The 11,070-nt window shown below is 42.4% G+C and overlaps 1 protein-coding gene across 1 annotated transcript in view; it reads right to left on the bottom strand.

The window, feature by feature from the left end:
* Positions 1–215: 215 nt before the first annotated feature.
* Positions 216–11,070, bottom strand: part of lpcat1 (lysophosphatidylcholine acyltransferase 1) — a 37,943-nt gene continuing 27,088 nt past the window's right edge. The window contains exon 15 of the transcript XR_015126946.1: positions 216–288. The gene's annotated coding sequence lies outside the window, so the exon portion shown is untranslated. The remainder of the gene's footprint in view (positions 289–11,070) is intronic.

Below are 11,070 nucleotides of genomic sequence, written 5' to 3'. Positions count from 1 at the left end.
TAACAGTTTACACAGACACGAGGTGTTTACTACTTTCATTTTAACAGAACTCATAAGACCGCAGAGGCACCGGAACAGAAACAAATACGTACAAATCCAAAGCTTGTGGTCTTAAAAACACCCAAACGTCACATGAAATCTTATATTTATAATGTTGTAATATTAATACACCTGCACGCCCACTTTGATTGGAGCAACTACTCACTGCTTCCCTGGTGGCTGCTGCAAGTCCTTCATGCAAAAGCAGGAAACAACTGAGTGAAGAACGAGGACTGCAGAGCAGACAAGCTGAGGGGAGCAAAAAAAAAAAAAATTAAAGCACTTCATCACAGGATAACTTCAGGAATACATTAAACATTAGATATTGGTGATATATAACTCTGTTAGGTGATTTTGGGCTGGATCTTAATTTCAGTTTTACTAACTTGCGAGAAAGAAAGAAAAAAAAGTCTATCTTTCTTGCCCAACAATTTCATTTACCGTGTTGATCCACCTTGGTTAAGTATTTATGAGGGGAGGGTGACAATAAGGTGGCTAAATTCAAAGCTGCAGGTGTGCAAAGGCGGATCTTAATAAAGAGGTAAGTAGCATGTTGAATTATTATACTAGCTTAAGAATAATGTGCTGTGAAATAAGTGGGAATGTGTGGTGCACGCTGTCATAACAGCGCATCTCAATGAGAATTAAATCTGAGTTTAAATGTAAATGTGTATGTTTAAAGGAGGGGGCAGCATATGAGATTACCCGACTTAGTGAGGCAACTGTCATAGCTGATAAGAGTGATGAATGGCAAATAAGGATTTTTGTGTTTAGAAGGTATCGTGGTTGGACAGTGTTTTCTTAAAGATTATCTCTTTTTTCCCTTCCCTACAATGTCAATTTAAAGGCAATTGACAGGAGAGTCCAAACACGTCGCTCGAGCTAATCAAAAGTTTGCATTGTGAAAAAATGACCCCCCCCCCCCACACACACACACACACACACAGAGCCGCCTTTGTCTGAAACCCATCAGGAGATTTGGCACAGTCAAACACCTCTGCGTATTTGCAGTCACCACTGGTTTGTTGAGCATTAAAAATGTTAATTGGAATTTTGAAAAAAAAAAAGGAAAGAAAGAAATAAATATATCGCATTGCCATCCCACCTCCTCCAGTCACAGGCTGTCAAAATGCAATATTCCAAATTAGATTGTATTTGGATAATCTTTTGAACTGTAATAGGTTTCCAGCCTGCAGGCATATTACTATTGGCACATCATTATTAAACAAAAGTGACACCGAACCATCACTTTGCAGGCGGCGCCAGATAAACGCTCGACACCATGCAAATAATATTAGTTCTGCTTCCAGAGTCACTGGCTTATCTCTGGGATGCTATATTGGGTTCATATCCCTGTCGGCTGGCGAGGGCCTTCTGACGGAAGTGTCTAAATTTATGAGTAGCCCGTATGTGTGAGGTGCATGTATGAATAGGCTGCTGTGTGCGTGCGTGCCCGTTTGTGTAACGTGTGTATCCCACACTAAGGCTTTTATATGTAAATACTCTGTGTGTGTGTGTGTGTGTGTGTGTGTGTGTGTGTGTGTGTGTGTGTGTGTGCAGCTCCATTCATATGTAAATAGGCAGTGTATGCATGCCTGTATGTGCAGCGGCGACCCATATCATGGCGTAATGAGATCCGCCACTGTTGGTTACCCTCAGACAGTGGTAATTATGGCTGCAGTGAAAAGGAGTGATGCTGAAGGCAGGATGGTCGCTTACACACTAACAGATTGAACCACACACAGGGCCTCTGTTCACACACTGACAGCCCGGCTCCAGGCAAAATGACGACCCGTCCCGTTTGGCACCGGGATGGCAATATGACTCGGTTAACCACGTATGATAAATTAGACGTGCGTCCGCTTTCTAATCAGCTTTCCAAAACCTCCATACCTGGTCGAATATTCAATTCCAGCGAGACAGAGGACATTCGCAGACATGTCGTGTCAGTAAAGCGTGGATAAGAGGAGACAGCGTGACGCAAAGAGCTGCCAATAAAAGACAAACAAGCAATACAAAAAAGAGAAAAGGCATTTGTCTTTCATCTGAACTCGTTCAGTTTGAAAGTGCGTCCAGGAACGCCAAATTGAACATTACACCTTTCTAACGGCGAGTGAAGTGCTCTATAGGTTTGGTGAAATGGGCCAAAAAAAGCACATTCTTTGTTGTAATGGGTGAAAACCTGGTTTGTAAAACAATGAACGGAGCATTCCACAAAAAACATCATCGTTTCCATGGAGCTATTATACTCTACAATAAAATGTTAAAAATAATAACAGCAAGAGAGCGCAAACCTGCTCCGAGCAGCTCTCTGGGCAGCATTTACTTTTAAGGGAACAGCATTATATTTTGAATATATTCATGTTGGTTTCTTTCACATCATGACGGACGTTTACTTTGATTACACAAACATTATGTAGAAGTACGTTGTGGACAATATGTGTAGATTTCTAAACAAATGGCCGTGAATAACTTGAGCTTATTATTTAATATCATACTGGAGGAAATTTCTGACTGACTGAGCAGCTCATTCTCTTTCCCTTGACAGTACTTTGTTAAAAGATGAAACACGTTTTGGGGTCAACTTGAAAGAAAGGCAGATTTGAAAAGTGAGGTCAGAGGTCAAATGTGACACGATATTTGCAAACTATAATGCAGCATTTAGAATCCCCATATACCAGAATCATTTCCTAAATGCTGCAGATATAAACAAAGGCAACATAAATGTAAGCATAATTTTAAAGTAAAAGACATTTTATGAAATTTGACCTTATTTGACCTTAATAATGCGATATTTAGAATCCCCTTATATCTATATGTTGTCAATACAAACAAGACAATACAAATTGATATCATTGCGTTGGTGTTGTTCTTGGATCACCAAGAATGTTGGTTCAGGTTCAACACTGCAAGTGACCAACCACAATATAGTGATGTCATAGTTTCGTGACATGGAAGCACCATCACACCCTGGTCGACTGCAATGGTGATCATGGAAAAATATTACTATGTTGATCCAAAAACAACAACAAAACAAGGATATCAGGTAGACCATCACCACATATAGTTTCATGCTTTCCATTTTAGAATTTGACTGGTTTGGGAACACTTTAGAATTAGATAGTTCAGATGGGAATTAACTTGGGTGGTGACTATCGTTTTTAAAGGCAATTTACAGGCTATATATTTCCCCTATGCTATATACTACTGCCAACAATCATCAACACACTGTTCAGATTTATGATTTGTCCAGCTTCTAAAAAAAAGAACTCCAGTAAAAACCTAATTCTTAACTAAAGGTTTATTTAATTCAGGATAGCATTAATGCAGGCAAGCTAGAAAGCCAAGCTCAGCAGCAATTCTTGCAGATCAGCTGATCTTTATACCAGATCACATCAGCTCATGCACATGGCTCAGCTGATGTCCTTTCACACATTCAATTGGTAAATGTCATATAGGGTATGCCATTTAAGCTGCTTTAGCATGCTTGCAGTTGCTGCACATCTGCAAACTGCTGACTTAAAGTCTGATCAACTGTTGTTGATGCCTGCTTTGCTCTGCTCTGTCTTGGGTGTTTTCATGGTGGGCTCCCTGCTTCTTTCCTGCATGCACATGGAAGGAGCAGGCAGTCCCACATGGAATCATGCTGCTAGATATAAACTACATCTTCTTTTGACCACAGTGGGCCTGACTGAAAGAGCTTTTTTTCCAGTTCTCACAACAGCATTATGCTGTAAAAACTTTCAGCAAAAACTCCATAACTCACTTTGTAACATAAAACTATCAATCACTGGTCTTTTCACAAAGAAAGATTTCCATCTTGCTGTTCTACAAATATAGATGCACATCCATCCAGTGTCATAAAAACCACAGGAAAGGTTTCTGTGTTGTGCTGTAACACTGCAAAGGAAATCCAAAACAAAGGATATATATATATATATATATATATATATATATATATATATATATAGCGGGACACAGAAAGGAATTGGCAAGAATACCAGAGGCGCAAAACACCAGCTACTGGTAGACAGAACAATCAGCCGAGACTGCAAGACCAGACTGACCAACCTGTGCACTGCCTGGATTGATTACAAGAAGGCCTATGACTCAATGCCCCACAGCTGGATACTGGAATGCCTAGAATTGTACAAGATCAATGGGACCCTAAGAGCCTTCATCAGGAACTCAATGGGGATGTGGCGTACAACACTAGAGGCCAACTCCAAGCCCATAGCACAAGTCACCATCAAGTGCGGGATCTACCAAGGAGATGCTCTGTCCCCACTGCTGTTCTGCATAGGCCTGAACCCCCTCAGTGAGATCATTAACAAGACTGGCTACGGATACAGACTACGGAACGGAGCAGTTGTCAGCCACCTCCTGTACATGGATGACATCAAGCTGTATGCCAAGAGTGAACGAGACATCGATTCACTGATCCACACTACCAGGCTATACAGCAATGACATTGGAATGTCGTTCGGACTGGAGAAGTGTAGTCGGATGATAACAAAGAGAGGGAAGGTAGTCAGAACTGAGGGGATTGAACTACCAGAAGGCAACATTGCAGACATAGAGGACAGTTACAAGTACTTGGGGATCCCGCAGGCGAATGGGAACCATGAAGAGGCCGCTAGAAAAGCTGCAACCACCAAGTACCTGCAGAGGGTCAGGCAAGTCCTGAGGAGTCAGCTGAATGGTAAGAACAAGATCCGGGCCATCAACACGTACGCCCTGCCCGTGATCAGGTACCCTGCTGGGGTAATAGGCTGGCCAAAGGAGGAGATAGAAGCCACTGACATAAAGACAAGAAAGCTCCTTACCATGCATGGAGGGTTTCACCCCAAGTCCAGCACCCTGAGGCTGTACGCTAAGCGGAAGGAAGGGGGCCGGGGACTGGTGAGTGTCAGCACCACAGTCCAGGATGAGACAACGAACATCCAAGAATACATTGGGAAGATGGCCCCAACTGACCGAGTGCTCAGTGAATAGCTCAGGCAGCAGAAACCCAAGAAAGAGGAGGGAGACGAGGAACCATCATGGAAGGACAGGCCCCTGCACGGTATGTACCACCGGCAGATAGAGGAGGTGGCTGATATCCAGAAATCCTACCAGTGGCTGGACAAAGCTGGACTGAAAGACAGCACAGAGGCACTAATCATGGCAGCACAAGAACAAGCTCTGAGCACAAGATCCATAGAGGCTGGGGTCTATCACACCAGGCAAGACCCCAGGTGCAGGCTGTGTAAAGATGCCCCAGAGACTATCCAGCACATAACAGCAGGGTGCAAGATGCTAGCAGGCAAGGCATACATGGAACGCCATAACCAAGTGGCCGGCATAGTGTACAGGAACATCTGTGCCGAGTATAACCTGGAAGTCCCGAGGTCAAAATGGGAGATGCCCCCAAGGGTGGTGGAGAATGACCGAGCTAAGATCCTGTGGGACTTCCAGATACAGACGGACAAAATGGTGGTGGCTAACCAACCGGACATAGTGGTGGTAGACAAACAGAAGAAGACGGCCGTAGTGATCGATGTAGCGGTTCCGAATGACAGCAATATCAGGAAGAAGGAACACGAGAAGCTGGAGAAATACCAAGGGCTCAGAGAAGAGCTCGAGAGGATGTGGAGGGTGAAGGTAACGGTGGTCCCCGTGGTAATCGGAGCACTAGGTGCGGTGACTCCCAAGATAGGCGAGTGGCTCCAGCAGATCCCGGGAACAACATCGGAGATCTCTGTCCAGAAGAGCGCAGTCCTGGGAACAGCTAAGATACTGCGCAGGACCCTCAAGCTCCCAGGCCTCTGGTAGAGGACCCGAGCTTGAAGGATAAACCGCCCGCAGGGGCGTGCTGGGTGTTTTATATATATATATATTAAAAAGTTGTTAAAACTTAACTAACAAACAGCACAAAAAGGAGTTAAAAGAGCATGAACAGCTCTAACAGACATTACATACTGCAACCTCCTTTAGGTAAAGGAGTACACATGTAGTATATGGGTATATTTTACACAGCCAGCATTCTTCTCCTAACCGCACAGACGTGATAGAGCAGATGTTGAATATTGCTGATGCTCAGATCTGTTAATGACTGCAGCTGTGGCCATTCAAAATGCATATGCCCCTGGTCTTTGTGTGGGAGAGGCAGAGATGGGGGGGGGTCTTTCCCTGACGCCATGGTTAAAAGTAAATTTGCCTTTCTATTATAACTGTTTATGCTGTGCAGATAAAATCCCAGTTAAAGCAAAATGATTATTTACTGGATACATTTTTAATAATGAAATCAACAATTGGAGATTAAATGTGATGGGTCATCAAAGCTTATAGGAAATAAACCTGAAAACACTTTTCAGTGCAGTCAGCAGTAATGGAAAGAACTCATGATTGATGGTAACACTATAGAGAAAAAGGCGTGCTTCTCAAACAGCCTCACTCAAAGCTCCACAATGTCCCATCTTCCATTTGTAACATTTGTCATCACTGTAAATGTCCTTGTCCTACTCTTTCTCCTCCATAGAGCCCCGGCTCCGTGCTCCGATGCTGCTGACAGGCTGTTCTACCTGATAGGTGCTACATCCTGTTTACACATTGACAATCACGCTAGGCGAGCCCTGATTTATTCTCTTGGTACTTGCCTTGAACCTTTCAGCCACAGTCTCGCTCTCGTTGCATCTCTCCATCTCGTAATGCTTGTGTTTTGTCCCCGCTTGTCTAAATGCCTAATGGGCTCCATACAGACATGCGGTGTCTTTTATGGCGAGGGTCCCTCGATCAAGTGCACGTTTCCATGGCTTATATATGCAACAAAGAGGGGGAAACATAAAGGATGTGGCAATATTCTATGGATGCAACCCATCGGCCATCAATATGTAGCACTCAGAGTAGCACAGGCACATTATCCATTTTCTACAGCTTTTTACTTCCACACTTCTTTAAATGGCAGATATATAAAAGGCTTTTTTCCCTCCAAATTGCAAAAGCTTGTCAATACAGCTAGCTTAGCGGTCTGGAATTGAAAATAGATCTAATCACTGTAATGTAATGTAAACCGAAAATGAAAAAGCAACGCAAAGTTCTTTAAAAAGCAGCACTGCCTGTGGTGCTCGCTTCTTGGCATGATGTGAATGTAACAGAATCACTGTGACTCAAACAGCAGGGTGCCTGTTCCTTTTTCTAAGAAATACATTTTATTCTTTTTTTAGCAGTTTGCTTCTGACATTTGACGTGTTAAAAACACACACACACACTCTCACACACCTTTGGATATAACATAGAGGATGGATGTTCAAAAGTGAGAAATTTGGACCATGAAAACATGAAAAGTGACTCAGAAGAATTTGCTGCATGCATCACTACTTCAACACCTACATCACTTTGTTTTTTTGGGAGCAGCCACTGCATGAAGCCCTCACGAGGCAGAAGAGGAGAGTACGAACTGTGGATGCCAAACAGGCCAAACGAGGAGAGGAGTGTTAAACCTCCACAGGCAGCCCACAGATATCGTGCCGCTCCTTACACCCAACCGGCGTGAGTGGATCGAACTGGCAGCCAATCAAATAAAGCTGCAATGCTGCCTACTTTTATTAAATCCACAGTGCACCATTGACAAAACAATAGATAAAGAGAAATATGACACAAGGAGCGGAGGCATCCCATCTCTGCAGCAGGCATAAGGTGTTTACACTGGAGATGCTGATTCACTATTTTCAATCAGCAGTAACTATCGAGTGATAGTTTTATTACATTCATAGTCCCCAGAAGACACTGTGCGCTCTATATTGTACAAGTAATTGTTTGATATCTTCTATGTATTTCAACAGCTGCTGTCTGTCTCAGAAGACACTCCCAATTAGCTTGCAGTGTATGCTTTACTTAAGGGAAACCTATGCAAAGAGGTTTCTCCATATTATTAAGCACACCCACTTCTTGTGCAATAGAGAGAGAAAGATCTTCAGAAGATGAAAAGCGTGGAAAAGATCAGTGTCTCACAAGAGGCATGAAAGCTGAAGAGAAGATAACGGGGCCGTGAAAACATTTGCGAGATAAATTTGGTGAGATAAAGGCTAATTAAGGAAAATCAACAGATGATAGTCCTGTGCACAGATGTGAGTTCATTTATCATCCCGGGTGCCAAGATAAAGCAGGAATAATGCAGCTTCACGAGGTTCACTCATTACACAAATGTTGCACCATGAGACTGGTTCGCTCACAGATTTGTAACCATGTATGACTTTTAATAAATGAAAGCCACCTTGGATTTCTGTTGAACGCCTCTGTCTCTGACCTACTAAAGAAAGTTTCCATCAAGCAAATTAATCGACAGCTTTAAGAAAAGAAGAGAAAAGAAAAGCAGCAACTTGTTGTTTGAGACTGCTGGTCTCAATCTCAACAACCTCTTCATGCACAATCCTCTAAAGCCTGGTAGCCACTGCTAACCAAAGCTTACAAAGATGTTTTCAGTATTGTGATGCTGTGCTTGGTGTTCCAGGTGAATGGACTTTGACTTGGTAAGTGAGCATAGACTGTATATGTATGCAGCCAACCTCATACATGCTATTTTGACTCCTAATTTTAAAGCCTTAATGCTAATCTCACAATGTTGGCTTTTTAAAGCTGTAATTGGAAGAAGAGGGTGACGTGCTATCAGCTAATAATGCTAACAAGTTTGGTCATGCACTAGCATTCATTTACAGGCATAAACTTGCTCATTTGTGCTAATTAGCAGGTGTGATCACCAAAACTTGAGCACAGACTTCACAAACATGGGCTGTAAGTCACAATATTTGTCAGGTACATTCACAGAGATGCTCTAAAAGATACCAACGACTTATTCCTAGTGTTGAGAATCTTGAGCAGTGGGAAAGCTGAGCAGATGGTGAGGCTACTGTCACCTGTGTCATTAAACAAATAAACTTTAGTTTTTGGAACAAAGACAGAATAAAACATGGATGCAACCTCAGGGATGGAAACATGAAGCCAATCCAGAAGTACCTGGAATCTGCATTCTATGTGAAGGTCACCAGATGGCGATAGTTACAGTTAACTTCTATTAGTCCAGTAGAAGGAAGATGGCTTCCGTTTTGACCTCTTTAAACACCTTCCAGGTGAGGTTTTGTGCTCATTTTACGTCATAGTGATTAAAAAACTTGAGTCTGTTTTGTAAATCTTGGTTATGCCATATTTCAGAATAGAAGATTATCTGTGGTATGAAACCACAAGGTCTTGAATAATCAGGCCTCATCATATCTTAATGACCTTAAAGTACCATATCGCCCCAATACAGCATTCAGCTCTCAGACTGCAGGCTGACGTATGGCTCCAAAGGAATTTAAAAGCAGAACAAGAAGCAGAGTCTTCAGGTTTCAGGTCCCTCTTTTAGAACCAGCTTCCAGTTTGGATTCAGGAGACAGACACTACCTCTACTTTTAAGATTAGGCTCAAAACTTTTCTTTGTGATCAGGTGAGCCTGAATCTTCCCTTAGTTACGCTGCAGTAGGTGAGGGATCCTGGGAGATTCCAATGATGGATTGAGTATTTCCTCTTCTTCACGCTCTTTTTCACTCTCTGCATTTAATTAATTAATAATTATTATTAATCTCTGGCTCTCTTCCACAGGATGTTTTTGTCCTGTCTTCCTCCCCACTCCTCCCAACTGGTCGTGGCAGATGGACTGAGCCTGGTTCTGCTGGAGGTTTCTTCCTGTTTAAAGGGATTTTTTCCTTCCGACTGTCGCCAAATCGTTTGGTCATAGGGGCTTGCATTATTGTTATTGGGGTTTTCTCAGTTTGCTTTTTATTATTGTAGCATCTTTACTTTACAACATAAAGCACATTGAGGCAACTACTGTCACAGTAATTGCCTCAATATGTTGCCTTTTTTTTCTGCAGTTAAGGCTTCAAAATACTCTACCAGTCAAAAGTCTGGACACACCTTTTCATTTAATGGCTTTTCTTTATTTTCATGACTATTTACATTGTAGACGCTCACTGAAGGCATCAAAACTATGAATGAACACATATGGAATTATTTTGTAAACAAAGTGTGAAATAACTCAAAACATGTTTAATATTTTAGATTCCTCAAAATAGCCCCTTCGCTTTGATTACTGCTTTGCACACTCTTGACGTTCTCTCCATGAGCTTCATGAGGGAGTCATCTGAAATGGTTTTCTTGAAGGATTTCCCAGAGATGCTGAGCACTTGTTGGCCCCTTTGCCATCACTCTGCGCTCCATCTCATTCCAAACCATCTCGACTGGGTTTAGGTCAGGTGACTGTGGAGGCCATCTGGTGCAGCACTCCATCACTCTCCTTCTTGGTTAAATAGACCTTACTCAGCCTGGAGGTGTGTTTGGGATCATTCTCCTGTTGAAAGATAAGTGGTGGTCCAACTCAGCGCAAACTGGATGGGATGGCATGGATGCTGTGGTAGCCATGCTGCTTCAGTGAGCCTTCAATTTTGAATAAATCCCACAACACTGTCAGCAGCAAAGCACCCCCACACCATCACACCTCCTCCTCCATGCTTCATGGTGGGAACCTTTCATGTAGAGACCATCCATTCACCTTTTCTGCATCGCACAAAGACACTGCAGTTGGAACCAAAGATCTCAAAGTTGGACTCATCAGACCAAAACACAGATTTCCACTGGTCTAATGTGTTTCTTGACTCAAACAAACTCTTCTGCTTCTTTTCCTTAGTCGTGGTTTCTTAGCAGCTATTTGACCATAAAGGCCTGATTCGCACAGTCTCCTCTGAACAGTTGACATACAGACTACATCTTGAAGGCCAAGGGTTTGCAACACATATTTATATTTATTTATGAAGTTAGTTATTCATACAATAGACGTCAAGCACTCATATAAAATGAAGTGTAGGAACAGAGATATTAATAGATAAATAAAGATAAATATATAGCTAATATAAAGATATAGGTATAAATATAAACATAAATATAAAAGGAGACAACTATATGTCATGGCATATAAAAGTAACAGAGTGCAGCGAGGTGTGTTTAATCCTGTTCTGC

The sequence above is a fragment of the Aulonocara sp. 'chitande type north' Nkhata Bay genome, linkage group LG22, assembly GCF_057382095.1.
Source record: "Aulonocara sp. 'chitande type north' Nkhata Bay isolate Kocher_YH1m ecotype deep benthic linkage group LG22, A_spYH_male_GT1.1, whole genome shotgun sequence".
In the NCBI taxonomy this organism is placed as follows: domain Eukaryota; kingdom Metazoa; phylum Chordata; class Actinopteri; order Cichliformes; family Cichlidae; genus Aulonocara; species Aulonocara sp. 'chitande type north' Nkhata Bay.
Note: the sequence above shows the minus strand (reverse complement) of the source record. Positions and strands in the feature narration are given on the sequence as shown.